The following is a 19,264-nucleotide window of genomic DNA, read 5'->3' on the forward strand; positions in this document are numbered from 1 at the left end:
TGTCCCACAAAGAGCTTCAGGAGCAAAGGTTCTGCCTCATTCTCATTTGTATTATCAGAACCATCCTGGGGACAAAAAAAATCTAATATTCACAGCTTGCTGAGCTACACAGTTATTTGGCAATGAGGGCTCACCCTCATATTCTCTCATAAATCTCCCTTTACAGGAAACACTATCAGGAATCACGGTAGCTTTCTAGGAGAGGGCTGACAGTAACCTACTTTGGTTTTATCTTATTCACAGACAAATAATTTGGGATTTTATCAATCATGTCCATAAAAGCAACTCTTCAGGCCAATTTGGTTGACGAGTTCCTTACATGGAAAATGGTCTGAATCCTCCTGTACAGCTCAAAGGGTAAAAACTGTCTGGCTGTTCTACAGAGCAATTTGGAAAAACTTAGTAAATTTTATAATGGGCTCCCAACAACCCACCAATACCACTATTCTTTATATCTCCATAAAATAAAGATTATTATTGCAGTATTGCTTATAGTACATAAACGCCACTAGGGGAGTATATAAGTAAGATGGATACGTAGTATGCATGCATAAGAGTATGCACATGATAAGAGTACTCTACAATCTTTAGAAGTAATGAACCAGAATTACATACAGCAACAAAGATAGATCATTTAAGTATAGGGCTGAATTAAATAAAATGAAGTAAAATGAGATATACAGCCAAATGCCATTTATGAAAATTACAAACTTGAACACAAAAAAAACACTATGTGTTTTCCAAAGATACACAAATATCTACAGACCTATTAACTAGATTAGAGTGGGTGTTTATGGGAGGAAGCAAAATGAGTAGCAATAGGAAAAGAGTAAGTTAAAGACAACAAAATAACCAATCAAGAGATGGGTCTAGCACTCAGGATGCCAGCAGTGAGAAACAGGATTCTATGCTCCTGAAGTGTGGCAAATGGGTAGCAGAATAAAGAAAATCCTAATAAACTCCAACAGGACAAGACAATTTAGTCATGAGAACACTATTTAAAAAAAAAAAAAACTGTTCTACATATATTAAGACAAAAATAATATCATTTATTTGTAAAGGAGCCAAAATATTTCACTTATTTGAAAGAAGAAAACTTCAGTAAATATTGATTTTTAAAAATCAAGGAAGAATAATCACTGAGATTATAATCAACCTGAAGTAACTACATGACCAAATTTAGAATTTGATTATTTGTCAGAAATTAATAGATCTACAACACCCTGAGATTAATTCTGAGTATATCACCTGTAATATAAAGATCCTGAACATAAAATTCCAAACAGAAGATACACCAAACTCTTGTAATGAGAATCTACACTAACTCATGTTACAAAACATTTGCCATGGACCAATTCCTGAATAAGATGGTATCTAAAACCATGGTATCACACAAAAAAATGAACCCTAGAAAATTTAGTAGGAAAAAGTCATTTTTCAGTACCCTTCTATTATTGCAGCACCAATATAACACAGTCTTAACAGAAGAGGGGTAAAGAGACAAAACTTGGAACATATGGAAGAGGATGGATACAAGGAGAGAAACCAAATCAGCATTTCATGTAAGAGTTGAGTGGGAAGAGCAGGGATTTGAAGGTCACTTCTCGGGGATCCGTGGGTGGCTCAGCAGTTTGCGCCACCCTTCACCCCAGGCCGTGACCCTGGAGTCCCAGGATCGAATCCCACGTCGGGCTCCCTGCATGGAGCCTGCTTCTCCCTCTGCCTGTGTCTCTGCGTCTCTCTCTCTCTCTCTCTCTCTCTCTCTCTCTCTCTGTGTGTGTGTGTGTGTGTGTCTCATGAATAAATGAATAAAAATTTTTTTAAAAAAATGAAGGTCACTTATCTTGGCATATTAGTGCATTCTCATTAAATTACAACTGAATATCCCGATGATACTTTACAACATAATAGATTCTTCAAGATGTCAATTGAAAAATAATCTTGACTGGAAATGTCATTAGAGAGGGGAGGGGCAAGACGGCGGAAGAGTAGGGTCCCCAAATCACCTGTCCCCAACAAATTACCTAGATAACCTTCAAATAATCCTGAAAATCTACGAGTTCAGCCTGAGATTTAAAGAGACCAGCTGGAATGCTACAGTGAGAAGAGTTCACGCTTCTATCAAGGAGAGTGCGCCGAGCTCCCTAAGGGCTGCAGCGCGCATGGTGGGACCGGGAGCGGCGGGACCCGGAGCAGCTCGGAGGGGCTCGGGCAGCGGCTGCGCGGAGGGGGCTGCGGGGCGGGAGCGCGAATCCAACAGCGCAGGCCCCGGAGCACAGGGCCCCCGGAACACAGCCCAGGATCCGGCCTTCCCCGGGACAGGCAGAGGCCGGGAGCGCCCAGGACAGCAAGGACGCTCCTGCCCCGAGCTGAGCAGATCAGCGGCCCCGCCCCGGAGCCTCCAGGCCCTGCAGACGGAGAGCCCCGGAGCTACTGCGGGAGCTGACTCCAGGGCTGCAGAGCTGGACCCGCCACTGCGGTTGTTCCTCCTGGGGCCTCACGGGGTAAGCACCCCCGACTGAGCCCTGCACCAGGCAGGGGGCAGAGCAGCTCCCCCAAGTGTTCACACCTGAGAATCAGCACAGCAGGCCCCTCCCCCAGAAGACCAGCTGGACGGACAAGTTCCAGGGGAAGTCAAGGAACTTAGAGTACACAGAATCAGAGGATACTCCCCCGTGTTTTCTTTAGGTTTTGTTTTTTGTTTTTTGTTTTTTGTTTTTTTGCTTTTTGATTTCTGTTTGCTTCCCCCACCTCCTTTTTTTTTCACCTTTCTTTTTCTTTCTCTTTTTCTTCTCTTTTTTCCCTTTTTTTCTTCCTTCTCTTTTTTCTTTTTCTCTTTCCTTTCCTTCTCTCTCTCTCTTTTTCTCCTTTTCCCAATACAACTTGTTTCTGGCCACTCTGCACTGAGCAAAATGACTAGAAGGAAAACCTCACCTCAAAAGAAAGAATCAGAAACAGTCCTCTCTCCCACAGAGTTACAAAATCTGGATTACAATTCAATGTCAGAAAGCCAATTCAGAAGTACTGTTATACAGCTACTGGTGGCTCTAGAAAAAAGCATAAAGGACTCAAGAGACTTCATGACTGCAGAATTTAGATCCAATCAGGCAGAAATTAAAAATCAATTGAATGAGATGCAATCCAAACTAGAAGTCCTAATGACGACGGTTAACAAGGTGGAAGAACAAGTGAGTGACCTAGAAGACAAGTTGATGGCATAGAGGGAAACTGAGGAAAAAAGAGACAGACAATTAAGAGACCATGAAGACAGATTAAGGGAAATAAACGACAGCCTGAGGAAGAAAAACCTACGTTTAATTGGGGTTCCTGAGGGCGCCGAAAGGGACAGAGGGCCAGAATATGTATTTGAACAAATCCTAGCTGAAAACTTTCCTAACCTGGGAAGGGAAACAGGCATTCAGATCCAGGAAATAGAGAGATCGCCCCCTAAAATCAGTAAAAACCATTCAACACCTCGACATTTAATAGTGAAGCTTGCAAATTCCAAAGATAAGGAGAAGATCCTTAAAGAAGCAAGAGACAAAAAGTCCCTGACTTTTATGGAGAGGAGTATTAGGGTAACAGCAGACCTCTCCACAGAGACCTGGAAGGCCAGAAAGGGCTGGCAGGATATATTCAGGGTCCTAAATGAGAAGAACATGCAACCAAGAATACTTTATCCAGCAAGGCTCTCATTCAAAATGGAAGGAGAGATAAAGAGCTTCCAAGACAGGCAGGAACTGAAAGAATATGTGACCTCCAAACCAGCTCTGCAAGAAATTTTAAGGGGGACTCTTAAAACTCCCCTTTAAGAAGAAGTCCAGTGGAACAATCCACAAAAACAAGGACTGAATAGATATCATGATGACACTAAACTCATATCTGTCAATAGTAACTGTGAACGTGAACGGGCTTAATGACCCCATCAAAAGGCGCAGGGTTTCAGACTGGATAGAAAAGCAGGACCCATCTATTTGCTGTCTACAAGAGACTCATTTTAGACAGAAGGACACCTACAACCTGAAAATAAAAGGGTGGAGAACCATTTACCATTCAAATGGTCCTCAAAAGAAAGCAGGGGTAGCCATCCTTATATCAGATAAATTAAAATTTACCCCGAAGACTATAGTGAGAGATGAAGAGGGACACTATCTCATACTTAAAGGATCTATCCAACAAGAGGACTTAACAATCCTCAATATATATGCCCCGAATGTGGGAGCTGCCAAATATTTAAACCAATTAATAACCAAACTGAAGAAATATTTAGATAATGATACACTTACACTTGGTGACTTCAATCTAGCTCTTTCTACCCTCGATAGGTCTTCTAAGCACAACATCTCCAAAGAAACGAGAGCTTTAAATGATACACTGGACCAGATGGATTTCACAGATATCTACAGAACTTTACATCCAAACTCAACTGAATACACATTCTTCTCAAGTGCACATGGAACTTTCTCCAGAATAGACCACATACTGGGTCACAAATCGGGTGTGAACCGATACCAAAAGATCGGGATAGTCCCCTGTATATTCTCAGACCATAATGCCTTGAAATTAGAACTAAATCACAACAAGAAGTTTGGAAGGACCTCAAACACGTGGAGGTTAAGGACCATCCTGCTAAAAGATGAAAGGGTCAACCAGGAAATTAAGGAAGAATTAAAAAGATTCATGGAAACTAATGAGAATGAAGATACAACCATTCAAAATCTTTGGGATGCAGCTAAAGCAGTCCTGAGGGGGAAATACATCGCAATACAAGCATCCATTCAAAAACTGGAAAGACCTCAAATACAAAAGCTCACCTTACACATAAAGGAACTAGAGAAAAAACAGCAAATGGACCCCATGCCCAGCAGAAGAAGAGAGTTAATTAAAATTCGAGCAGAACTCAATGAAATCGAGACCAAAAGAACTGTGGAACAGAACAACAGAACCAGGAGTTGGTTCTTTGAAAGAATTAATAAGATAGATAAACCATTAGCCAACCTTATTAAAAAGAAGAGAGATAAGACTCAAATTAATAAAATCATGAATGAGAAAGGAGAGATCACTACCAACACCAAGGAAATACAAACGATTTTAAAATCATATTATGAACAGCTGTACGCCAATAAATTAGGAAATCTAGAAGAAATGGACGCATTCCTGCAAAGCCACAAACTACCAAAACTGGAACAGGAAGAAATAGAAAACTTGAACAGGCCAATACAATAACCAGGGAGGAAATTGAAGCAGTCATCAAAAACCTCCCAAGACACAAGAGTCCAGGGCCAGATGGCTTCCCAGGGGAATTCTATCAAACGTTTAAAGAAGAAATCATACCTATTCTACTAAAGCTGTTTGGAAAGATAGAAAGAGATGGAGTACTTCCAAATTCGTTCTATGAGGCCAGCATCACCTTAATTCCGAAACCAGACAAAGACCCCACCAAAAAGGAGAATTACAGTCCAATATCCCTGATGAACATGGATGCAAAACTTTTCAACAAGATACTAGCCAATAGGATCCAACAACACATTAAGAAAATTATTCACCATGACCAAGTAAGATTTATTCACGGGACACAAGGCTGGTTCAACACTCGTAAAACCATCAATGTGATTCATCATTTCAGCAAGAGAAAAACCAAGAACCATATGATCCTCTCATTAGATGCAGAGAAAGCATTTGACAAAATACAGCATCCATTCCTGATCAAAACACTTCAGAGTGTTGGGATAGAGGGAACTTTCCTCGACATCTTAAAAGCCATCTACGAAAAGCCCACAGCAAATATCATTCTCAATGGGGAAGCACTGGGAGCCTTTCCCCTAAGATCAGGAACAAGACAAGGATGTCCACTCTCACCACTGCTATTCAACATAGTATTGGAAGTCCTCGCCTCAGCAATCAGACAACAAAAAGACATTAAAGGCATTCAAATTGGCAAAGAAGGAGTCAAACTCTCCCTCTTCGCCGATGACATGATACTCTACATAGAAAACCCAAAAGCCTCCACCCCAAGATTGCTAGAACTCATACAGCAATTTGGTAACGTGGCAGGATACAAAATCAATGCCCAGAAATCAATGGCATTTCTATACACTAACAATGAGACTGAAGAAAGAGAAATTAAGGAGTCAATCCCATTTACAATTGCACCCAAAAGCATAAGATACCTAGGAATAAACCTAACCAAAGAGGTAAAGGATCTATACCCTAAAAACTATAGAACACTTCTGAAAGAAATTGAAGAAGACACAAAGAGATGGAAAAATATTCCATGCTCATGGATTGGCAGAATTAATATTGTGAAAATGTCAACGTTACCCAGGACAATTTACACGTTTAACGCAATCCCTATCAAAATACCATGGACTTTCTTCAGAGAGTTAGAACAAATTATTTTAAGATTTGTGTGGAATCAGAAAAGACCCCGAATAGCCAGGGGAATTTTAAAAAAGAAAACCGTATCTGGGGGCATCACAATGCCAGATCTCAGGTTGTACTACAAAGCTGTGGTCATCGAGACAGTGTGGTACTAGCACAAAAACAGACACATAGATCAATGGAACAGAATAGAGAACCCAGAAGTGGACCCTGAAATGTATGGTCATCTAATATTCGATAAAGGAGGAAAGACTATCCATTGGAAGAAAGACAGTCTCTTCAATAAATGGTGCTGGGAAAATTGGACATCCACATGCAGAAGAATGAAACTGGACCACTCTCTTTCACCATACACAAAGATAAACTCAAGGTGGATGAGAGATCTAAATGTGAGACAAGATTCCATCAAAATCCTAGAGGAGAACACAGGCAACACCCTTTTTGAACTTGGCCACAGTAACTTCTTGCAGGATACATCCACGAAGGCAAGAGAAATAAAGGCAAAAATGAACTATTGGAACTTCATCAAGATAAGAAGCTTTTGCACAGCAAAGGATACAGTCAACAAAACTAAAAGACAACCTACAGAATGGGAGAAGATATTTGCAAATGACATATCAGATAAAGGGCTAGTTTCCAAAATCTATAAAGAACTTATTAAACTCAACACCAAAGAAACAAACAATCCAATCATGAAATGGGCAAAAGACATGAACAGAAATCTCAGAGGAAGACATGGGCATGGCCAACATGCACATGAGAAAATGCTCTGCATCACTTGCCATCAGGGAAATACAAATCAAAACCACAATGAGATACCACCTCACACCAGTGAGAATGGGGAAAATTAACAAGGCAGGAAACAACAAATGTTTGAGAGGATGCGGAGAAAAGGGAACCCTCTTACACTGTTGGTGGGAATGTGAACTGGTGCAGCCACTCTAGAAAACTGTGTGGAGGTTCCTCAAGGAGTTAAAAATAGACCTGCCCTACGACCCAGCAATTGCTCTGTTGGGGATTTACCCCAAAGATTCAGATGCAATGAAACGCCGAACACCTGCCCCCCGATGTTTATAGCAGCAATGTCCACAATAGCCAAACTGTGGAAGGAGCCTCGGTGTCCATCGAAAGATGAATGGATAAAGAAGATGTGGTTTATGAATACATGGAATATTACTCAGCAATTAGAAACGACCAATACCCACCATTTGCTTCAACGTGGATGGAACTGGAGGGTATTATGCTGAGTGAAGTAAGTCAATCGGAGAAGGGCAAACAGTGTATGCTCTCATTCATTTGGGGAATATAAATAATAGTGAAGGGGAATAGAAGGGAAGGGAGAAGAAATGTGTGGAAATATCAGGAAGGGAGACAGAACATAAAGACCCCTAACTCTGGGAAATGAACTAGGGGTGGTGGAAGGGGAGGAGGGCGGGGGGTGGGGGTGAATGGGTGACGGGCACTGAGGGGGACACTTGACGGGATGAGCACTGGGTGTTATTCTGTATGTTGGTAAATTGAACACCAATAAAAATTATTTTAAAAAAAAAAACAAAGACAATAGAAGATTCACAAGAGAAAAGATTAAATGTAGTTTTTCCCCATAAAAAAAAAAAAAAAGGAAATGTCATTAGACAGCTTTCTGGAACCTATAATAAATGATTTTGGTGTAAGAAGGAGAACATTATTTTTCAAATGTGTACAAACAGTAAAATTCAAGTTGTTTTTTTTTTCTTTTGCTACAGAACTCAAATTATCCATCAGTTAAAAGTTACAAAATGGGCTATAATAATCAAATCAACAGTGACAGGTTAGCATGCACAATTAATACAGCAATGGGAGTACCTTCTCTAAAGATGGCAATCTTGTATGGTACAGATTTAATTTAGGCCACAGAAAATTCTGCAAAGAACTGACGGCTTCTAGTTCACTGGATGAAACTGGCATAAATAATTAATAGGTTCAATTCTTCCCCCTACAGAAATCAAGTCACTTTCCTCAAGCTAGGGGAGGAAACTATAGTTTCACCTCCACCCTGCATTATAAAGATCTTCTGATTTAACCTACAAATGGTGCTCTCTTCAGAAACTGGTGGCTACAGTAAAGAAAATCTACAAGTTAAAAAGAGCCCTCAGAAAGAAATCTAAAAAAGGTAGGCTCCCCAAATAGCAACACTGGAGAGAGATGAGATTAAGAGGGTTTCACAGGGGTCTCAACTTGATTTTAGATTTAATGTAGATTTACAGGGTAACATGTTAATATTTTATAAAGCCATTTGGTAAGTGGTGCAGTCAGTTAAGGACTGACTCTTAGTTTCTGCTCAGGGCATGACTTTAGGGTTGTGAGATGGAGCTGGGCGTGGGGTTCTGCGCAGAACAGGCTTGAGCTTCTCTCTTCCTCTCCCTCTGCCCCTCCCCCTGCACACACACACACACACACACACACACACACACACTGTCTCTCTCTCTCTGTCAAATAAATGAATCTTTTTTTTAAAAAAAAAAAAGTTTTTTAAAGTGGACAAAAGATTTGAATAAACACCTAACCAAAAAAGATATAAAGATAGAAAATAAACATATGAAGAAATGCTCAACATCAATGCCATTAGGGAATTATAAATTAGAACAAGAGGGGTACCTGGATTGCTCAGTAGGTTAAGCATCCAACTCTTGGTTTTGACTCAGATCATGAGCTCAGGTTGTGATCTCGTGGTCATGAAATCAAGCCCTGAGGCCAGCTCCACATTGAGCATGGAAGCCTACTTGCGATTCTCTCTCTCCTTCTCCCTCTGCCCTCCATCCCCCACTCACGTGCACACTCTGTCTTAAAAAAAATTAGAACAAAGACATCACACACACACACACAAAACAAGACACTATATACACCTTTTAGAATGGCTAAAATTCAAAACATCGACAACCCCAAATGCTGACAAGTATTTGGGGCAATAGGAAGTCTCCTTCATTATCAGTGGGAATGCAAAATGGTAAGTTACTTTGCAAAATCAGTTTGGCAGTTTCATACAAAAGTAAACTTAGCCTTACTATATGATCCAACAATGCACTCTGATTTGAGAACAAATGCCCATACAAAAATCTGCATACTAATATTTATAGCAATTTTATTCATAATTGCCAAAACTCAGAAACAATCAAGATATCCTTCAATTGCTAAATGGATAAATTGTGATAAATCCACACAATGGAATATTATTCAGCAATAAAAGTAAATGAACTATCAAGCCACAAAAAGACATCATAGTGCAACCTTAAAACCATATTGCTAAGTGAAAGAAGTCAGTCTGAAAAGACTACATAGTATATGATTCCAACTGTATGGCAGTCTGAAAAAGACAAAACTACAGAGACAGTAAAAATTGAGTGGAGTTTAGGAGCAAGAGGCGGAGGGACAAATAAGTGAAACATGGGATTTACTGAGCAGTGAAACTATTCTGTGTGACAGTGTAATAATAGATCCATGACATTACAGATTTGTCAAAACCCATGAAACTGTACAACATAAAGAATGAACTCTAATGCAAACTATTTACTTTTTAAATAATGTATTAATATTGGTTCATTAATTATAACAAATGTATATCACTATTCTGTTTCAACCCTAAATGAGTGTACTGCAAGGTTCAATTCCAGCACAAACCAACCACAAGTACAGAGGGCATTATTCCAACCAAGACTGCACTTCTTTCCGATGCCACCTGTACTTCAGGAATCCCCAGGCCACCAGCATTTCTAATCATCTGACCATAAATTCAGGAATTCCTATGATCCTCAGTTTGATAATTTGCTAGGACAAGTCACAGAACTCAGGAAAGTATTATACATATAATTAGAGTTTTATTATAGAGGATACACAGAGGACAAGGTGGAAGGGGGAGGTCCCCAAATGAAAAACTTCCATGCCCTCTCTCCATGAGTCAGTGTGTGTCATCCTCCCAGTACATCAATATATTCACCAATCAAGATGGTCCACTTTGGTGTCCAGAGTTCTTATTGGGATTTCGTTAAATAGGCATGACTGATTAAATCACTGGCTGATCACATGACTGGACTCCCGCTCCAAACCTTAATTACCCACCCTCCTGTGAAGTCAGACTGGCCTGAAGTCCCAACCCTCTAATCATGTTGTCAGTGTGACAAGACTCCATCCTATAGCTATCTAGAGATCCACCAGAAGTCACCACACTAGCATAACAAAGGCACATCTCATTCATTCAAAACCTATATTAATACCTTCATAGAAGCAGCCTCTTATTTTATAACAAAATATTAAAGTAGAATTCAATGACACAAACTCTTTTAGCCTCATGAAAGGCTAAAGATTACAAAGGAATGAAAGGAAGGGAGTACTGATTAGAAGGCAACTTTTAAGGGGAACACATTCCACAACTAGCTTAGATTGTGAATCACATCAAATAAACTTTATCAAACGATGTAACACTGAGCATGTCAATATAAACCCAGAACTGGCATAATGTTCATATAAAAACCACTTATATGCATTTTTAAAATGGATATACTGGTTATGGCACATAGCAATGGTTAACACTATCACTATCAAATGCAACCCAGACTGAATGAATTAAACAGGTGGTGAGTGAAATGGAAAAGAAATCAAGGTGCATTCTTCCTAAAACCTACCCCCTCCCGTAGCGTTAACTGAAGGAGCAAGGACTCAAAATCTATGTCACAAACCAAAGCTCTGAGGGTCAAAAATATTTTACAGAATTGTCATTTTCCTCACCAACACCAATAAATAAGTTATTAACTCTAGCCTTTTGGCATAATAAAATCATTTCAACAGAACTAAAAGTGCTACAGTTTCAATGTCAAATCTTGTGAAGATAAATGTTGCTGCTGTGCCTCAGAATTCAAACTGCTGCAGCAGGTCATTAGTCTGTTCTATTCTTTTGACACATTTTAACTCATTTCATAAACCCCGAATTTGTTCCTCTTTTATAATCCTTGAAAAAAATATTTATGGGCAGGCAATTTTATTTTGCTAGGCTGACAGAGACAGTCCCCTTGGGAAGGGGCCAACGCAAGCAGGACTGAAGCAGCTGTTAGGAACCAATTCTCGTACCTGTTAATTGCATTTGTGACCATGCTGCACCAGCTTCCCACACGCACCTGGTAAGCAGGAGATAAATTGAAACAGTCACGCCTCAAGAGTTTGAAAACCAGAAGGCTCTTTCGCTCTTCCTCTGAAGAATTCAACTAGGTGAACAAAACACTGAAGGAAGACAAAACTGTCAAAAGTACATAATAAGCACACATTGCAAAAACATTAATTGGACCTTCCTGACTACCAAAAAAAAGGGGGGGGGGGAATTTTATAAAAAGCTAATAGAAAAAGCACGTATTCATTTGGTCATTCTACAAACATTTACTGGAATTCCTACTGTGGCAGACACTGTTGTTAGGTTCTAGCAATATAGTAGTGAGCAAAACAGAATGTCCCTCCCTATCCCGGTCAGAGAGAAGATAAAGGAGAAATAACTTGCTCAATCATTAGGTGTGAAGAAGAAAATAAAATACAGCTATGTAATAAAGAGTGTTGTAGGAGCAACTTCCAGTGAGTTGTCCAGGTAAACCTCTTTGAAGAAGGGACGCGTAAAGCTGAGACTTCAGTGTCAAAGAGGATGCAGCCAAGCAAGTCTGAGGAAGACCATTCCCTACAGAGGGACAAGTAGTAGAAGAACCCTGCAGCTGGAATGAACTTGGTGTCCAGAACAGAAAAGAAGGCCAAGGTGGCTGGTGTTTTGTGAACAGGGTCAAGAATGGCAGCAGATAGGTCCCCTCAAAGTGCCCATGGCCATTTCAAAGCCATCAGTTGGCAAGAAAAGAATAAAAATTATGATCAGTGAGCTACTCATGGGACCTCATTTTTGGATTAGTAATGACCACTAAGAAACTTTCAACAGAAAAAAGAGAAACATAAGTTCAAGAAATGTCCCAAGAGCAGAGGTTTCTGACTCCCAGCTGAACCACCGCTGTAGTGTCCAAAGTAAGATGAATGTCTAGGACTGGCATACCTGGACAAGGGGCTATCTGAGGCTTATTAAGGAAATGTTAAAATGCAGAACTCATAAATGAACTTTAGACAGAAATTAATATTTCTGAATGTGCTTGTCCTAATCTCTGCCTGACCTACTCATTTCAGATAGTCCAAGGATTTCTTTTTCAAACTTTAAATGTAAAATATAGATACCATAAAATTATACCCTCCTAGAATAGAAATTTTTAGCAATTTCAGAAAATTTGGCCACACGTAACCATCTTACTGGAATCACAAAATAAACTAGGATTTTTAAAAACAGAAAATTTAGTAAGTAAATTAGTAAGTAAGTAAATTAGTAAGTAAATTTAGTAAGTATTTAGTAGATCACCTGTTTTCCTTTTCTAGCAAGCACAAAGCAAGTCTTTTGGGTTTAAAAGTGTAACATTAAATGATACTGTATTTTAAGAATAAAATCTACCTATGAAAACAGAGCTACAGGCAGCCCGGGTGGCTCAGTAGTTTAGCGCCACCTTCGGCCCAGGGAGTGACCCTGGGGTCCTGGGATCGAGTCCCACGTCAGGCTCCCTGCATGGAGCCTGCTTCTCCCTCTGCCTGTGTCTCTGCCTTTCTCTCTCTGTGTCTCTCATGCATAAATAAATAAATAATCTTAAAACAAAAGAGAGAGAAAACAGAGCTAATTCATCTATTTGAAGGGCAAACTATATTCTGGCATTGAGATATTCCCAGGTATATTGTGTATGTTGTATAATGCTAACCAGATTTTTTTGTAATGGTACTATACTGTTAAAATTCACAAACTATGCTTATTGCTATTAAACAGATAGCAATTTTTTTTCCCTGAATTTTTTCCCCACAAAAGCACTTTTGGTAAGGCTCTAACTATTCACTTAAAGAAAAAAAAAAAAAAAAAAGAACAGGAAAACAATAGAGATCAAAATCTTGCTTTAGATGAGGTATGTGGCGATGTGCCTTCACATAAGCTGCATGCTTAATTTTTAATAAAAAAGAACATTAGCATCAGAGACTAGAATACCACCGCTATCACTTCCTAAACCTTAGTCTTCCTCATCAGTAAAATGAGGCTACTACCATCCATTCTCACAAGATTAATAGAGATTAAATGAAATATAAAAGGTGAAGATTAATGCATTCCAGCCTTTACTGGTAATCGTTGTAGGGGGAATAGAGGCAAATATATGTTTTAAAAAAAGAGAAAAATAATCATAAATTACAGGTTATAAGAGCTAAACACATGTAAATAATGCCTCTGGAGTTGAATATACAGGTCAAATTCTTGTTTCACCTATAAAAAAACAAAAGCTCACAGAACATGACAAAAAGCAAGGCAGAGAAGGGGCTAAAAACTCCTAAATGTGATGTATATTCACAAAGCACTTTCATATATTGAAGATCCAACTGATCTTCACCATAAAAAACTTAATTTGGCTGCTGAGAAAGCAAAGCAAAGACAGCCAGCTAGTAGTTAGTGATGGAACCACAAGCAAAACCTAGGACACAGAATACTGCTTCACTTAAAATAGAGATTGAAAAATCTTTCTCACTCATAACTTGACTTATACAAAAAAGTATGCCAATCATATTTTTAAATTCAGATAATAATTATTTTTAAAGTCATACTATAAAGACATAAATGTTTCCATTCTGTATTTAATAGAATCAATCAGCTTCTAAACGTTAAAATGACAAGTCTTTTGATATATACCCAAATTAAAACCTCTACTGATACTTGCTTAATATAAAGTAGCAAGGATTATTTTTATTGTTTATTCACAGATTATTTAAACAGAACAGCTGGGTTAGTGAGTTGCTGAATATTTTATCATACTCAATTAAGAAGTCCATTGTTTCTATCATCAACGACCCTAATACACAAAGCCTTAAAAACTGCTTCATCAATCCTTTATTTTCTTTCAAGTAGGATTTTCAAGTTAACCCTTAGGTCAATCAGTTTTTTTTTTTTTTAAAGATTTTATTTATTTATTCATGATAGTCACAGAGAGAGAGAGAGAGAGAAAGAGAGAGAGAGAGAGAGGCAGGCAGAGACACAGGCAGAGGGAGAAGCAGGCTCCATGCAGGGAGCCCGACGTGGGATTTGATCCCGGGTCTCCAGGATCGCGCCCTGGGCCAAAGGCAGGCGCCAAACCGCTGCGCCACCCAGGGATCCCGGTCAATCAGTTCTTATACTTAAGTCAAGATGACTCATTTTCATGAAGTAATTATGTTACAAATACTCCATTATTATTCAGCTAAAGGGACAGATAGGCTGGGAAACTCATTAAAAGAAAAGGATTCCTGAGGAGGTGATCCAATTGAACAGTATTATAAGAACAGTCATATTTACATAACGTGTTTCTGGATGTCACTGAGAAAATACGTATCTGCTTTAAAAAGGATCAAGTTTTGCAGGAGGATTTCTAGGTTTAACAAGAGAATATGACACAGCAAAGTCAGAGCTCAACCACCATGATGGTTTTTAGGTCATTTGTACAAATACAAGGAGAGTATTTTCCCTATGCCAAAGAGGCCTTTGTAAAAAGTCACTTTCAAAGATATGAAAATGCAGGTCCACATGCATAAATGTAATTTCTGAGTCTTCAAAATAATAATTGGCAACACTGTTGTTGGGCAGGTGAGAGTAGAAGAGAACCATTAAATCCATACACAAATGAATTGCAGCCACTCACATTACTTTCATATGAATGAGAGAAGAATAAATATGTAATTTGGGTGGAAATCAAGCACTCTTGAAATAGTCCTGGCCAGAGAACGCCATCTAACTGCTTAGCTCAGTTCATAAGACTTCATTTGGGCTCAGCAAGGACTGTCACTGAATAGAGGGCACAGCCTAAGTGCACCAAGTTGTCTGGTGAACTGAGACAACTGCACACACCTCCAAGTAGGCTGCTTGTCTGTTTTCTGAGCATTTTTAAAACTGCATTTGATAATAATGTAATTATGAACCCTTTAGATAATCAAAATAAGAGAGTGTGTTAGAAATTCAACTGGAAAAAAAAACCAGCTTGTGACAAAGCACCCTACTTGATTTCTTACAGCTTCCTCAGCCACGACTCTAAAAGAGCTATATAATTCATTCAGAATGAACAGGCTGAGGCATTTTATAAGTTAATAAAGACAGATCTAAAGTCAATTTTTAATTGGTTATTACATAGCATAATCAATTATTGGAATAGTTCCTTCCTCAATCACCCTGGACATGTAAGAGTATATAAACACATTCTTCTATTTAGAGCAATTCACACTTAAAGCACTTTACCAATTACAATATAGAGGGGCACAATTACAATATGAACTGAGCCACCTGTCGGGCTCCTGAACAGGTGGCTCAGTTCATTGAGCATCAGCCTCCTGATTTTGGCTCAGGTTTCATGATCTCAGGGTACAGAGATTCAGTTCTGTGCTTAGCAGGGAGTATGCTTAAGATTCCCTCTCTTCTTATCTCCCTCTCCCTGCTCACTAGCACATGTATGTTCTCTCTCTCAAATAATAAAATATTTGGAAAAAATATTCATTCAACACATTCATTTATTAAGCACTTAATGTGTGCCAGGTACTTTTAGTGGAAATACCTGGAAACATCATGCTGAATTATATCAGCCTTGCTTTTGGAGGCAGGGGATATGGCTTACAGATATGCAAATATTATATGATAAACAAATGCTAAAACAGAAATGTGTACAAATCATAATGGAAATATAGAAAGGGAAAGCACTTGGTGCGCCTGGGTGGCTCAGCTGGTTAAGCATCTGCCTTTGGTACTGGGATCAAGGCCCACATTGGACTCCCTGCTCAGCAGGGAATCTGTTTCTCTCTCTCTCTCTCCCTCTGCCCCTCCCCACTGTTCGTTGTCTCTCTTTCTCTCTCAAATAAATAAAATCTTTATAAAGAAAAAAAAGAAATGGAAAGGACTTAAGTCTTCCTAAGGAAGTGAAAAAAGGCTTGTCAGACTACCTAATTTTTTCACTGAGTGTTATATGAGTCTGGTAGATATATTAGAGGTTGTTCACATGGAAAGGGGACCATGAAAGACTGACAGCCTGTGCAAAGTCATATAGGTAGAAAAGAGTACTTGTTCCACATGGCAACAACATAGCCCCAAAATAAGCAAAGATGAAAAAATAAGCAATGACCAGAATGGGGAGCAAAAGATCTTCAGTAAGGCAATTTAGGAAGTTTGGACTTTATCCCAATGAAAATGTGAAGCACTGAAAAAGTTCAGGCAAGGGAGTGCCTGGATGGCTCAGTCAGTTAAGCACCCACTCCTGGTTTTGGCTCAGGTCATGATCTCAGGGTCATGAGATGAGCTCTTCACTCAGCACAGAGTCTGCTTGTACCTCTCCCTCTGTTCCTCCCTACACCCCCCTCGCCTCACCTGGCTCTCTCTCTCTCTCTTTCTCAAATAAAATTAATTAATGTTTTAAAAAGTTTCAGGGGCACCTGGGTGGCTCACTGGTTGAGCATCTGCCTATGGCTCAGGGCGTGATGCCAGGGTCCTAGGATTGAGTCCTGCATCAGGCTCCCTCCGCAGGACTCCCCCTGCCTAGGTCTCTGCCTCTCTGTGTCTCTCACGAATAAATAAAATCTTTAAAAGAAATAAAAATAGGGGATCCCTGGGTGGCTCAGCGGTTTAACATCTGCCTTTGGCCCAGGGCGTGATCCTGGGGTCCTGGGATCGAGTCCCATGTCGGGCTCCTGGCATGGAGCCTGCTTCTCCCTCTGTCTGTGTCTCTGCCTCTCTCTCTCTCTGTCTCTATGAATAAATAAATAAATAATCTTAAAAAAAAGAACTGAACCCTTAGCCCATGAAATCTGATGCTATCTTCAGGTAGATGGTGTCAGAATTGAGTTGAACTCTCAGAAATCCTACTGTGTCTTGAGAATTGCTTGGTGTTGTGTGTGTGGGGAACCCCTGCCCCCGACACTGAAATTGAATCTGGGAACCATAAAAGATCATACATACAACAAAACGAAGGAATAAAATTAGAGGCAATCAAGTTTGGTAGTTCTATTAAAAGATTATTAAGGGGCACCTGGCTGGCTCAGTTGGAGAAGTATGTGACTCTTGATTTCGGGGTTGTGAGTGCAAGCCCCACATTTGGTGTAGAGATAAATAAATAAAAACTTTAAAAAAAAAAGGATTATTAAAATCACTACTACTCTTACATGAAGGCAACGGATTTAGCCCTTATGAGGCCACACCATTCTTTATGTAATGGGCAATGCAAAGAGCCAAGAGGAAGTGCCTTGCTGGGCCTCACCCACAGAGACCACTTTTCACCTTCCTGGAACTCCAGGATGCTTAGCTCAAATGGCTGAGTCTATTTCCAGGACAGGACTTCAAGCATATGTGTGCACCCCTAAGGAGTAGCTATTTAGAGAAGACAGGGGCTGTGGAGAGAGCCTTTATTTTACCATAATAAAAAAGACCTATACATATGTATATCTGTAATATTATATATGCAATGTATATTACATATAACATATACTTCAAAATATTTTAGCTGTGGTGAGATGTATATCTAATGATATACAAGTACATATATTTACATGTTAGTATATAAGTACTACTAATAATATATAGAATATTATGAATTCATAATTTCATAACATACTCATGTATAAATGATTAGTTGTGCCTAAAACCTAAGGTTTTCTTATGATACATAGTACCAACCTCAAGCTTTAAAACTTTTATTGATTCAAGAAGATTTGAAGTAATTTTTTAACAGAAAAAAATATTTTTCCTATAAGACAGACATACTAAATTCAAGATCAACTTATCAGAAAAATCAAAGCAATATGAAGATAGATATGCCAACCAGGTGTTGAAAACAGCTTTGTTTTTAAAAATCATTTAGTAAAAGGATCAATGTGTGGCCAAAGGCAGGTATTTGTTATACACAAACGAGCCACCGTATTGCAGAGCCCAGCTCATTACTGTACAGAGATACATTATCCTCACAATAAATAAAGACTCAGGGAGCAAAACACTGTAGCAAGCATCCGTTGGCTAATGACAGAGAAAACCATGGACCCTTCGAGGCCAATTTCCAACCAGCTGTAAGCATGGAAGCAGCACACACAAGCACTGCTCTTCAATATCACCCCCAAATAACCACGAGAAAGCAGCTCTTGGGCACTCACGTTTGAGTTACTTTGTGGCAAAAGCAATACAGGTATTAATCACATTGCTAAACAAGATATTTAGAGAAAGTTAACCATAAATAAGCAGAAGTCAAATAAATAACTGCATTTTATTCTCATTCCACTTTTCTATCAATATCTAAGGCCAGTAGAATGACTGGTCTAAGGAAGGCACTAAACAAAACTGTAAACTAGGCGAGGTTTGTCTTCTTACATTATCAGTTACTTTTTCCTGTCCCTGTTTCATTATCTTCTTTCTTCCCTCCCCATGCTATCCCCGATATTCACATCCCTCCCCCCAAAGTGCTGCTCTAATGTTCTCTGGGGGCTGCCAGGGCCTCCCTCGCCCCGTGTTCAAATGTATCACATCCATATATATTTCTCAGTGTCACGTGACCTGGTAGCAGCACCACAAACACCCATAACTCCTTTAACTTGTTCCTCCTGTCCAAGACTCATGCTGTTATTCAACCTCAAGACCACACCCTCTTCCTGCCTTCTCAGAAACCTTTTACACAGCCTTTATCTTTACCATATATTCAACTTTCTCTCTTCACCAGTGTCTTTCTCTCATCACATAAACATATTTAAGACTTTACTCAAAAAGCAATAAAACCCTTAGTTTATTAAAAGGTAAGTAACTGCTAGTATGTAGAACTTA

General features: G+C 39.3%; 1 protein-coding gene across 1 annotated transcript in view; it reads right to left on the reverse strand.

Annotated features, from left to right (window-relative positions):
* PEAK1 (pseudopodium enriched atypical kinase 1) overlaps nt 1–19,264 on the reverse strand; it is a 294,514-nt gene that overhangs the window by 209,491 nt on the left and 65,759 nt on the right. Inside the window, 1 exon segment of the mRNA XM_041739889.1 lies at nt 11,482–11,631. The gene's annotated coding sequence lies outside the window, so the exon portion shown is untranslated.

Source organism: Vulpes lagopus, chromosome 2 (genome assembly GCF_018345385.1).
Source record: "Vulpes lagopus strain Blue_001 chromosome 2, ASM1834538v1, whole genome shotgun sequence".
In the NCBI taxonomy this organism is placed as follows: domain Eukaryota; kingdom Metazoa; phylum Chordata; class Mammalia; order Carnivora; family Canidae; genus Vulpes; species Vulpes lagopus.